Source organism: Numida meleagris, chromosome 3 (assembly GCF_002078875.1).
Source record: "Numida meleagris isolate 19003 breed g44 Domestic line chromosome 3, NumMel1.0, whole genome shotgun sequence".
NCBI lineage: Eukaryota > Metazoa > Chordata > Aves > Galliformes > Numididae > Numida > Numida meleagris.
In genome coordinates, this window is record NC_034411.1 from 62,108,824 (window position 1) to 62,122,839 (window position 14,016).

Below are 14,016 nucleotides of genomic sequence, written 5' to 3' on the forward strand. Positions count from 1 at the left end.
AGGGAACCTCTCTAGACTTCACATTCATATCACTGCTACATGTTATAGCTTCTTTCTGCATAGCATATTTATTTATTGAGAGGTCACCCTTTTATCTCTAAACTCCCATACCTTAAATAATACAGACACTTCCTATAGCCTTGAAATAAAGCTATCTTCTCCTACACCTAATTAGTAGCCATGTTTGGTGATCATTTCTACTAGTTCTCACATCTCTGAATCACTTTCTCAGCTTTGCCATCTTCTTCATTGCACATCAGATATTACCATCACCTTACAGGCTCTTCACAACTAAGTTCAATCCTCACAATTATCTCTTATTTTGTTTCAAGAAGCTGATTCCAATCAGCCTTATTGGATATCCTCCATTTTCAAACATACTCTTTCCCCCCCACCTCCCCCCCCGTGTTATGCTTTACCCTCTCAGGAAAGCTTTCTGAATCATCCAAGAAAATCCTTCATTATTCTGCTCCAGATTGCTCCAAAAACCTTTCCTTTGATGTGTCATTAGACTGATGATACACTAAGCCACAATCTATCACATTGAACAACTCTCATGTGTGATGATTAATTTTAGCTTTACTTTGTATCCCTGGTATTCTGCAAAGATAATAAAGTGACAAAGACTAGCTGGGTTTATGTTCATAATAAATAGATGAACAATTCCACACCTATCTTGGTATATTTTTGTATACTTCTTGTGATGGAAGAAGAAGAAAGCTAACAGGTGGCAGAATTAGCCTTTTACATTCAAGTGCAAAATTGCACTTCCAATTTTACAGAAAGCTATTGAGAGTTGTACTTGCACACAGGGTTAGCTTCTGCCCCCAACCTTGTAAAGCAACACCAGAAGTCACCAAGCTATCAATGTTCAATAACTAGTGTTCTCTAGGAGTCCTCCAGGTCAGAAGTGACGTCACAATTGGTTTAGCTCTCCTTGACATTGTACATGCCCGTGCTTATAGAGATGCTTTTGAGTAGAAAGTACTAGAGCACGCAGTAAATTCTAAAATTTTCCAACAAACATAGGTTTATTTTCTGTGTGCTGCTTGTACAGCTGAGACCTATAACAGTGGACAGTAAAGGGTGTACGATGCAGCTCCTGTACATGTATGGAACACTAAGGTGAGATGAGTTTTGTAGTGCCTTCTTTTCCTGTGAGCAGTATATATTCTTTATTGTTCCCTTTGAGTATTTATATCAGAGCTAGCCTCCAGCAACAGGGCAATAGAGTCCGCTTTAAAGAAAGAAAAGTACAAAATAACAACTACAAGTGCTTCCCATTCATCTGAAAAAAAGGTGGCAGAAAAGTAGCGTTTCTTCAGCAGACAGAGCATCCTAGAGGGGTCAAAATAGCTAGTAAAAACTGCAGATAAGAGCTTCCAAAAAATAGAACAGTGGACAATAAATTTTGAAGTGTCAGCCAGACCAAAGAGGAAATATTACTAATAATAAACAACCTAATAGTGAGCTGGGTGCTTACCTTCTGTGTGAGAAGGACAAAAAATGGAACCTGCTTTGCTAGCAGTGTGGTAATCTTGAGATGCAAAATCAAAGTAATAAGTTACTTTAAAAGAATTATTAAAGAACTATTTAAAAAAGCCTAAAGTATGTTCAACATTTTTTGCAAATATATACCATCCGTATGCTAGATCTATCGACTTTCTCCAGAGGAATTGATTTTTTCTTATATTTTTTTTTATAAAAATAATCCAACTGATGACAAAATTGAGAAAATAATGGTATATCTCCACACAATTAGTAAAATCTTTGATGGTAACAGGAGAATTAAAAAAAAAAATCCATACCACACTCAAGTTATATCCTTCTTGTAGAGATTTACAATGGAAAAAGTCAGGAAAATTCTGCAGCAAAACAGAAAGGCAGTTAATTTTTGTTTTGGAAAACACAAAGGCATAATACAGAAATGTGCCCTAAAATCCTCATTATTTCATGTTGAGAAATCAGTTGTAGGTTTCTCACGCAGATACATTTTTTTCCGCAGCATCACATTTGTCAACAAGTTCAACTTACCCTACACACAGCCAAAGCAAATATTTATCTAACATCAAAACATTAATAGCCACCTCAAATGCAGACAGTCAAGGGAATGATTGCAGGATACCTGTTCACCTCAGAGAAAGAGGAAGGCAAGGCAATTCAAATAAATTAGAAGCCATGGAGAAAAGGAATGCAGTCACCGTAGCAGAGAGTCTGTTTTGCTCTCCTAAGGTCTTGTGCCATGGCTACAGCTTGTACAAACAGTAACACATATCTGTACTTACCTGAAACAACACTGCACTATGGAAGGTCCACAAATCCCTTACAATTGATACTTGTTCCTTTTCGCAACTGGAGGGTGAAAATCACATTTATCTCTGATTGGCAGCAGCAAAATGTCCGTCTTGGGCAATTCTCCAGTTAAAATAAATCAACATAGTCAGAATGATTCACTTGTTTCCCTGTTTTATAGGTAGTATTACAATATCCAGGGATAGGAGAGAAAAGGGATGATTTCTCCCATGGAAGAATATGCAAAACTTCCTCAAACTAAAGTAAATTTTTGGATGTTAGCTCATTTTTTTCCTCTTCTGGGTGATTTGATAAGCTTTACTGCAGTCCACAAGCACGTCATAGAGTAGTTTTCCCAGAGACATGCCTCTGGGCTATACAGAAGGATCATTCTTTAAATCTGGACATCCAAAATGAAGTCTCTTACATATCCTCCCTTGTGGATCGATGAAGAAATAAAAGTCCTGCCAAAAACAAATTAGTAATTTGTAATGACAAACAACTGTGAGCTCCATTGCATTTGTTCCAATTTTTACTGTCTACATGAATGCTTTTAATAAACCAGTCCAAAAATCAAGAAAAATACAGATTCTTATAACCTGGTAACAAACATGTAAAGGTGAGCCTTTACAGTTTCCTCTGTGTCAAGTAGAGTTACTTTCACACAACTTCAGGCACTGATGTAACTTGCCATACAATCATCATCCATTCTGACAGCATTGGCAAGGACTACAACTTGATATTTAATTCTTAAGAATTATTTTAACGTATCTGGGATCCGTTTTGCCAGATTTGCATGCCTAAAATTAAGCTCATCTACCTGAAACAACATCATTCCTGGAATTCGTATCACATGGTATAAATAAGATTTTAAACAACGTGATTTCCAAAAATATTGCTCACTTCCACTAGCATTATTAATGAGACTTAGCAGAAGCATGTAACAGCTAAAGAAATGGGGAGTGGGGCCTTTGAGGGGACGTGGAAGAAATGTTTTCTTGCTTTGATTTGTCCAAAGCTACCTGTGTATTTAGTGACTGAAGATTTGGTTGCTTAGGTTCAGCTGTCTCTGAAGGATCTGTTAACTTTTTGTGTACCGTTTCTTCCTAAAAAGCAGTCACTAAAGGCATATTCGTTTAGCTTCAGCGACACCATCAAGCTAATTAGAGCTTAGCGCTTGTCTCTACAGTAGAGGTGAACTGAGAAGGAAAGGGAAAAAAGAGGAAACGGGAACAGAGGGAAGAAAATAGCCCTTGAACTAGCTGTTTTGGAAAGAAACCTGAAAGTTGTGAGGTGTAAAAACCTTCGAAGGAAACTGGGAAAAACCACCCAGATAATATCAGCCCAGTAAGATTAGCACACTTCACAACAGCACCAGAGGGAAAAGAGGACAAAATATCTTTTTAAATTTTAAAGCATGATGAATAGTCTTTCCATTCCTGGAAAGTATAAAGAGAGATTTACAACTGCAGCTCATCTGAGGAAATCAGAGAAGACAAATATATTTATATAAGAGTCAATACATTGTAAATAGTCTATCCTGTATGTTTGGCACATAAATATATTAATGTATGTGCATTTCTAACCTTTAAATTTGACAGATTCTTTTTCCAAGAAGTAAGAAGTTTGTGTGCTCATCAGTGGGTGTACAAGTATTTGTCTCTGTGCCTAAGACTCAACCACACATCTGTGGCTTGGTCTTTTCTATGCTGTTCTGTCATGCTGCTTACTGGCAAAACAAGTGCTAGCAATTATTCAGCAAGCTGCTCTCCATGTCTCTGAACAACAGAATTTTATTTAGTCATTTATTCTGATGATATAATTTAAAAGAACAAATTAAAATATATTCTGGAATTTATTCACTAGTAACTGCGATGATTAGTGCTTCTTGTTATTCCAAAGGAGTCTAAGATAAAACCTTCCTTCACTCAAATAGCCCTTTCCTCAGCCTTTTAGGGTAAAAGAAACTCTTCTTTCTCTTTTTTAGTGAATAGTGTCCAAATGACCTAGTGTAGATATGGTGACTCAGGGAGCTTTAAGTTATGTCTGCCTTGTGTTTCTTTCACTCTGCAAGAAAAGTTCTGAGACAACCAACAAGTTGGCTACAATACACTCTTTACTGCCTCTATAATATGGCAAGAGACATACTCTAGCTTTTAAATTCTCTCAATTTGTCCCAGTAAATGGATATACACGACTCCCCATGGCTGTCTGCTTTCACCAGTTAGATTAGATTTGTCTCTTCTGAAGAAGCTTGTAAAAAAAATTGATCAGTTTCACTTGGACTTTCCTCTAACAGAGACATTTAAGAGAGAAAAATACTGCAAGCATATTCTATCAAATCAGGAGATCAAGATCTGGATTGCAAAGTCAGAAACAAGATAGCAAAATATAAGATCTAGTGCAGTATAGCTCTTGTGTTAAACTTGACACATTGTAATTCCTCCTTAGATAGCCAAATGACTCACCATGAGGCGATCTGGAATGTCTCTACACCACAAAGGCCCACAGACACCTCATCTAATTACCTTCTGTCTTTAAGTATTATCACAAATATCTGAACCCAATTCATATACCCAGAAATGTATATTCAAAACTTCTTGAAAAGTGTGAAGCTTTTCTTCAAACACTTACTGTTTCTCGCATCCAGTCTTCTGTAGGAGAAAAACTAGACTGCAGTTCCTTGAGCTTATGGACATTGACATAACTTTCAGCCTGGGCTCTCTGGAAACAGCAGCACTGTTTGTGTCATCATAGCTCATTAGCCTTCCAATTTCCCATTTTCCCCCCTTTCTGACTAGGAAGTCAGTAGGTTGACTAGATAGCTGACTAGCCAGGCACTATAACGTTCCTTACAGTAAAACTCTTCTGCAATAGGAAAAACAAAACAAAACCTGACAAAAAAGGTACAGAGTGCCAACCAAACTGTTCCTAAGTTTATGAAAGTGTGGGCTTCCTTTTATACTACATTGGCTTCCAGCAGTGACTAAATGGAATATACCAGTAATAGATATTCTACACTTAACTAAGAACGTATAAAGTGGTGATGTGTACTCCACCAAAGGTGCTGTCAACTATGTCAGAATTCATCAGTTCAACTAAGCAGATTGCTATTTTTGGTATAGAAATCAGGGACCTTTATGAGATCTTCATGGACCTTCATTCACAATCATTAACCAGGTTGTAAGCTTGGCAACAGTCCATCTCTACAGTTAAGACCATGGTTATCAGTTCCAGACATAGGTACTAAGGAACAAGTGCCAGATTTAGCATGTAGCATTTATCTATTTCTGCTGGTTTAGAAAAGAAATTACTGACTGCTTATCTCTGCCTGTTTCCACATCTTCCAGAGGCATGGAAGGACATGGAGGGGCAGCAATCCTCAGCAGTCCTACTCAGCAAAGCAAGTTTTCCCAGGCCTGTCTTCAAGCTGATGAAGCACAGAACAGTGAGTTGAAGTCACCATGACTGGCTCAGCCCACAAAGTTGTTTTTGAATATTGCAAGTTGTCTCACTTTTCTCTTTTGACTATAACCCCATTTCTGGTTGTACATTTTTTGTCAGGCAGTTAACCACCTGTACTGTAACAATAGAAAGTGTCAGGCTGGTAATCCTACTTATCCTGCCTCAACTCCCACTGGGGTCATGAATTCTCTCTGGAAACTGTTGACAATCAGTAAATAAGGCCTATAGTCACTCATTGATTGGTGACAGGAAAACATAGCACTAAGGGAGCACTCTGCATCTCTGTACTGAAAATACCATGTTCAGGGGGTGGTGGAGAAAACATTATCTAAGTAAAGATTACTGTACAGCGTGAACACCTAAATGGGATAACACAGTTGTAATCTTACCTCTGTCACTCCTGGAATTTTCAATAATTGACCTTTCAACATTAATTCTTTCTTCTCCTGTCACTTTTCATGGGAGAAGTAATAGCAGAAAAACAACTGCTAAATATCAAAACTGAGAAAGATTGTAATTGCAGTCTGCATACATGAATGCAGGATTCCAGATTCCAAAAAGATAGAACGTGAGAAGAAATTTCAAAAAATATATGCATCCTCTTAAAAAGATTCTGCATCATTCTCCTTTTTGGAGCTGGTATCAGTCTTTCAGATTATCTGCTACTCATTCAGTTGCTGCTTTCTCAAAAGGATTGTGGTTCTCTTCATAAGTGATTCAGGGAGCAAGAGTATACAAACCTGACTCCTTGATGAGGAAGGAGCAGGTATGTGATCATTTGAATTAAATGGATGTCTCCTGCTTCCTGTTACTCAACAGTGCTTGTGGTATTCATATAAGAGATCAGGACATCAGTCTCTCAGGCAGGCGTTGCAGCTCACCTGCTGTTTTTGATCACAAGAGAATGAAAACCACCAAGTGTTAACAAGGACTGACAAAGTGGGGTGTGGAATTAAAATAAAAAAAAAAAATACCAGCAGTTGTTAAAAGAAAAGAACAATTTTTGCCAGTCTACCTTTAAAACTTGAGACTAAGAAGAGTGCAAAATATTTATATCTCCTTAGGTCTCAAATCCATCTTGCATATCTGAGAAAGAGGGACTGAGATACTTCACAGAGAAAAGCAATAAGGAAATGCAGAAGTGAAAAGGAAAAGAGCAAGGAGCAGACTGAAAAAGTTGGGAACTATAACCCAAGAGGAATAGGAATGACGTACTGCTAGGCTCTGAAGAAGAACAGAATAATCAGCTGACAGCAGAAAGCAAGCCTAAAATTTACACCAGAATCGGGAATAGGTATTGACTATAGGCTTCACTGTAAAATTGACAGTTCTGTCACCCAAAGTGTTGCAGCCAAGGAAGATGTATGGTATCTGCCATGAGCAAAAGGTATGAGATATGTGTTTGAGGCAAGAATGAAAACTGATAGAAAGTAGAGGTGAGGAAGACAGAAAAAAAAACTCACCTTGGTGCCCTTCACATTTGAACAAATGATCCTGCCAGTGTCCCGCTGAAACAAAATCAAGAATAGCTATTTCCACTAAAAATGAAGCTCAAAGCAAGATGCTTGGTCTGCATGGTAACCATCTCTGTCCCTAAGAGGGAGAAGGCATGAGATCAGTAAGAAACTGAGTATTAACAGATGAACTAATGAAATGTTATTTGCATAAGAGGAAATTTTCAAGTGACTTTGGAGGATGTTAACAGAAAACTCTCTTGATTTTGTCATCAACCACAATAACTGACTAACTTTCATACCAGGACTAAGTGTCACATTATTTAAAGTAAATACAGTAGGGAGAAGAACTTTTAAGAGAGCTCTGAAATTCATGTCAGCCATCAATATACAAAAAGAGAATAGTGCAACAGATTCAGAAACCCTATGGATTGGTTAATGCCTGTGAGCAAAAGGAGAGTAAAAATAAGAAAAGAGAAAAATATGTACATTGAAGGAAGTGGTAGAGTCATCAAGGCAACATAGTAGGACACAATCATTAAAAAAATGTACAAAGTCAGGAGAAGATCTAAGGTCTACTGTGAGTGGTAAGATACTGGAGGCCCACAGAGGTCATGTACGTTCCCTCCCTGGAGGCATTCAACACCAGGCTGAACAGGGCTTTGAGCAACCTGGTCTAGTGAGATGTGTCCCTTCAACAGTGGTTTGATGCTCCTGGGAGTCTGAATAGACATGCAAAAAGTGCTAATAGATGACCAACAGAATGACAACGTTGTCCCTAGAGGTCACACAGGGAAAAGAAGGAGCAACGCTCTGGCAGTAGAATTTGGACCGCCACAGAAGCTGAAGATGAGGATCCTTTGACATCAGGGCCAGAAATGAGAATGTTATAACCTGTGAAGCCAGAGGTACAATAGAGGCATATAATTTTAAACCTTCAGAACTTAGGTTAATCTAACTTTTCCCAAGACCATATTTCCCAGTTTAGTCATCCTTATTCTTAATTGTTCATATTTTATTTTCAGCTGGAACATATCTGGTTTTGTCTTCCAGCTCTTGATTCTTGTTATGCAGTTCCCTGTTAAAGAGTTCTGTGGTACCCAGTAACTTCTTCACATGAAAACCCTTACCCACATTAATCAAGTTATGTGTCGGTCATCTTTGGGAGAAAAACAAAACATATTAAGCTCTCTCAGTCTTTCATCCTGATGTTATCTTCAACCCCTATAGTGTTTCTGTAGGTCTTTACTGTGCTGTCAGTCTTTCAGCATGCTTCTTAAAATTTTAATTCATCTCATCTCATTTTTTGCTGTCTAAAAGCTAAGTGTCCAGCCTAGGCAGGTCTGCAAGGTCTCCTGTGTCCACAGAGGAGAGAAGGCATCTCCAGAGAGCAATCAATTCATGCAAATCCCTTAGACATCTCACTCAGTGTCAGATAATGACAGTTTGGATGCAAGCCTCTCTCTCCATGCACTACAGCAGGAATTGAGACCATTCAGATGGACCACACACCCAGTCCTCAGAAAGCTGAACTTCAGTTAAATCAATTCAAATGAACATTCAAACTCTGTTATCAGTTGTTTTCAGCATTTTAGTATTGTACTGCTTATGGTAGTCAAGTCACCTCACTGCTCTTGTCTATAAACACCTATACATCAGTCCCTCTCTGCTGCGTCACAGCAGAAAGGTTCATTTTGATTTCCTTCATACTCCACAACCTCTAAATCCTTTTTAGTATCCTGTTTCCAGATTGCAATTTCTCTTTATGTAACCTATATTTGAACCTAACATCTCCTGGAAAAATAGACAACATTCTGCAAACTCTATCATAATTCCCATGACAATTATCATGATCCAGACATTCTCATGCCTCAGCGGCACCTATTTGGACTTCCCATTTTGGAGCTTGAATGAAATAATATTGAGCTTTACAAGTAAGTGATACCTTTTGATACAAACGGAAAACTTGCTTTTAAAGAAGTAATAACACAAACCTTCATAAACAAGAGTGAAAAACTCAGGTGGTTGTATTGATTTTACCCTTCAAAACAACCATAAATTTTGGAAACCCTAAAACCTACAAAACTTTGTTTTGTAATAACGTCATTTTGTGATACAAAATCAACTTGTTTCAGAAGGGAATTTGTGGAGATGTCTCTGTTCTAAAACTTATGAGTTTATAGAGGGAGAAAAAACATATATTGTAGATACATTCATCACTACTTCTTTGAATTTTCAAAATCACTGCATTGTTAAGCAACAAGGTGTTGTGAAGAATTGACTGTTGTGATACTAATCGAGGGAAACTTTACCATAACAGCTTAAAAATGATCCAAATACACTAACTACAAATTACAGCTGTTGAACCTTTAAATTAGTAGCCTTATGAACCATTCATCTGAGTCACCTCCAATACCTTTCAATCATTCTGCAACTGTAAAGGAAGTTTGCTTTAATTGCTTTTATGTATGACATATGAGAACATAAAGAACTGTTCTGAAATCAGAAAAAAAAGTCCAAAGAAATATGGCTTTAATGCGTTGTGTATTAGGTGAAAACGTCTTTGTTTATTACGTTTTGTACAAGAAAACTGAAATGGTGGGGTGTGAGGTGGGGTAGAGAAAAGTGATATGTGGCTGCACCTAGAAGCACACACCTGTTTGTATACACAGCAGGAAGTGTCAGTGCTGCACATGCTCAGCTTTGCTAGCCTTCAGTTACATGGGATGTTTCTTTGAGAAGAGTCACACAGGAGAAGGATTCCGCTGTACTTCCCCTGAGGAAGGTACTGAGCATGGAAAGCAAGCAAGGTTCCCAAGATTAAGGAAGCAGCATGGGGGAAAAAAAACAGCTTGTGCAAAACCAGATTGCAACAAGGAGCTGGAAGAAGTCAGGCAGGCTGGAAGGGACATGCAGGGCCTAGGTGGCGGTGCTGCAGTGCAAAGTTGCTGAGATAGTTAAGGCCAAGCACAGAAGCAAATACTCACCTGCCAAGAAAATGTGGGCAGGGGGGGAGCTGTATGTACATTTTGTTTCATTCTGTTCTACTTTCACTAACCATTTTACATTTTCTGTGTTTAAAAAAAAATACAGAAGTTTTTAGATTTAAGTCAGATCATAAAGGATTGGGGGAAGCTGTGCTTCAAATCTGCTGGTCTTTTGGGAGATGTTCACTCTGACAGATGATCTAAGCATTTGCACTGGGCTACTCATGGCTTAGCCGGTCTGCAGGAATATCGGTGTAACACCTTAACATATACCTCTGAAAGAAGTTCTGGATCTGAGCCCAAACGTTGGATCTAGATGCTCTGCACACAAAGAAGAGAGCTGGCACATCTCCCTACTTCCTCCTTGTAAGATTAACTGGGTGCTTACCTGGACCTATCCTGTTCCCCATCTGTATAACTCCAAATAACTCTTGACTTTGCTGACAGAAGGTGGCTCTGGCTTCAGTGAAGGAGCTTTAGTGATCTTTGCTCACTAATTGAGTTTAGCCCATAGTTCTCAGAAAAGGAGCACTAGCACAGTCAAAGAGGAACACATGGGTAGGAATGAGAAATAAGTGACAGCAAAAACTCCACAAATCCTCCTTATTGGTGAAGAAAAAGCCTGTAGAACTATGCTATGAAGTAAACATGCTAGAGCAATTTGACAAGACTGGACTAAATCTAAGGAGTTAGAGGGAGCCTGTCCTCCCAAAGTTCACATCACTACTAAGGTTAAGCAAGAGAATTGATGTGCATGTAGTTCAGGTAGTACAAGCTCTTTCCTGTGATGAGACAATGATAAAAAAATATACAAAACTGAAAAAGAATAGCAAGTTCTAAAGCACACAGTATGCAATCTGGAACTATAAATGCAAATGAGTTGGTTACTGTGTCCTACAAAAACTCATATAAAGCCACAGTAATTATGATGAGGCACCACCCCATTAGCCTCTCATAGTCACTTTGCCCCTAGCCTCAGGGAAAAAACATTTCTGTTTGTATTCCACTCCAACAAACAATAGTCCAAATCTACTCTGCAAGATATTCAAATTAAGAAAAGAGCTTAAGAAGTAGACAAGGAGATGCTATTTCTTTTCCAAATAGCAAAATTTTTACTAATTTGTTGTACTGCTTGCAAGATGGAAAAACTATTGATTCACAGTGCAAATGATTGAATTAGAGCTTAATTTTTGCTGTCTTTTTTTTTTAAAAAAAAAAGGAAAACAGCAATTTCAAGCTTTAAAAAATTGAAATCTCTCTAAGAACAAAATACAAAAAGAACAGAATGATATAAAATTAGGTATTTATTTCTTTCTCCCTGGGCCAGCAATCATGGGAGAGATAGTCTTCTCAGGGAAGAATCATAAAGCTACAGTGATCCAAGAAGGGTGTTAATGGACTCCTAAAGAAATTCAGGTCAGCATCTACAGCAGATATTGCTGCAATGCAGGGAGTAAGGAGTAGGAAGAGAACATGAGCTCTCACTGCGGAGTTCTAAAAGGTAGATGCGATAAATCCTCCAAAGAGACAACAGTTACGTGTTTACTGTTCTAATATTAGAACAAAGCAAGCTGAAATGTATTTACTATGGGGTGGCAGTGCAGATCCTGGCAAGGTGCCTTACTGGGACAGAAGATCTAAAATCACCTGGTTCAACAAAATGAGAACAAGTTAAGTCTTGTGTTTGGCAAAAGGGATGTTCACCCCCTTCAGATAACACTTAATTCTTCTCTCCTTTCATCCACAAAACCTTATTGGAAAGTGAATGAAGAATGTTAGATTTAAATCTGTCTGAAGTTCATTATCCACTACATTAACTTTTATCAAGTTATTAAAACAAACTTTTCATAAATATGCTGTATTTCTACTAAGACTGTAAAGAGAGAAAGTGAAATCCTCCATCCACCTTTCAGTACAAAAACATTCATCAAATTAAGTATCAACAAAACAATATTTCATAGCGCACAGGTATGTTTGTGATTATTTCAGCAGTCATCTCCATTTTGTCCATAATCATCATTGCCCAGGGAGGTGATTGAGTCACCATCCCTGAAGGTGTTCAAGAAATGTTTAGATATTGTACTAAGGGGCGTGGTTTAGTGGAAAATATTGACAGTAGGTGACCAGTTGGACTCGATGATCTCGGAGGTCCAACCTTGGTGATTCTATGATCTTCCTTAAACTAAAATAACAAGGTCCCAGCCACAGAGAGAAAAAAATTACCGAAGTTTCTTTTGTCTATTTTTAAGCTGCAATCTTTGCTGTCTGCTTTGCATTTCATTGTAGGTTATTATGGCATGGGAGTGAAACTTGTCAGTTGTCAACCTCACAGTGTTAGCAGCCTGGAAATGCTTGTGCTGCTAACTAGCAATTACTCACACAGCAGCATAAGATCTGAGCAAGCACAGGCAACTTTGCAAATACATCAGAACTTCAGTTCCAGCTCCTGGTTCATGCCATTAGTGATAAATTACAAATCATGGAAAGAAATGGTTTTTCAAATGCAGGCATTCAGCCCGGGAGACCACCACTCACCGTACTATAGCTCCAATCAAGGAACTCAGGGATGTGCTGATTTACATGGGACTTTACTGGCGTTGCCAAGGCACCAGGTGGTACTTGGCCAATCAATAAATCAAAACACAATTTTCAGAGAAGAAATGTGGCACTGTACCAGTGCTCATATGTGATATCTGTATGCAGCTGTATCAGAGATTTCTGCCACCAATGACTACATGCCAGCTGTAACTCAGAGTGTCACTTTTTTCTCCTAAGGTGAAGGTTGTGTTCCTCACATGTGAGGTGTTATTTCTGTGAAGAAATTTTGTTCATTTGTTTCAAAATTACTGACAATGAGATACTAGCCTATCTTCTATTAACTAAAAACTTGCAAAAGATTTGCTGTATTGTATAATATTTTTACAATTTTCTCATTCACTGGTTCTTCAGTCTGTAACAAATCTTGTTATATTGTCTTGTTTTACATCTTTTTATTTTTTTCTTTTTACAGTTTGGCAATAGAAATGCTGAATGATAAGGACCTCAACACTGAAAATTTGACTGAAAGCACTGGCATTAGCAAAATAGAAATTCACTTTTCTATGTCTTATTTTTTACTGTATGGCAGCAGACAAAATTATGTGTGGTTAAATAAACATTCTGTTTTAAATGATAATAAATCATTTAAGCTCATGCGACTTTAAAAGAATAATATCTATTATTAAACTAAATCATAGTACTTCTCCTAAAATTTGAGAAAGTTTTCCTCAAAAAGCTTCCTTGTTAGTTTTTACTCAGTTATCATCTCCATAATATTTTACAGATTACAGTTACCTGTCGCTGAGTGGAATCATTTAAAAAAAATTTTAAAAAAACTTTCAGAGATGGTGTAATTTCTAAAGATTTTCTTCTACTTCTTGTTCCTTTGATTACTGATTATACAGCCAAGCATGGCAAAATTCGTCATCCATAATCAGATTACAGTAATTAAAAATATAAACTGTCTCCAAGTACTCAAACATCTATTTCGTGTAAATGAATTATACAAGGTCCTTGGACTGGTTATTTTAATCTGTGTTTTGTCATGAGCATCTAAGGATCATGCAACAGAAAATAAGATTTGAGATTTTCCCTGACCTAACTTCTGCAACCATGTATTTTATTCTTTAGAGGTTTTTTTTTTAATATGTTTTTTACATTCCTGACTTCACAAGCACAGGCTAGACTTGAAAGTTTTGTGCAAGATTCACAATGGTCTCGAAGCAAGATTCAAGTCTGAGGACACCTGATGGCCATCCTGAGAGAAAAGGTTGCCCAAT

At 37.7% G+C, this 14,016-nt stretch overlaps 1 long non-coding RNA gene across 1 annotated transcript; it reads left to right on the plus strand.

Moving 5' to 3' along the window:
- Positions 570 to 13,381, plus strand: LOC110396843. Its single transcript, XR_002437296.1, has 3 exons — positions 570 to 1,125; positions 5,643 to 5,740; positions 13,209 to 13,381. It is a non-coding gene; the product is annotated as an uncharacterized LOC110396843 (long non-coding RNA).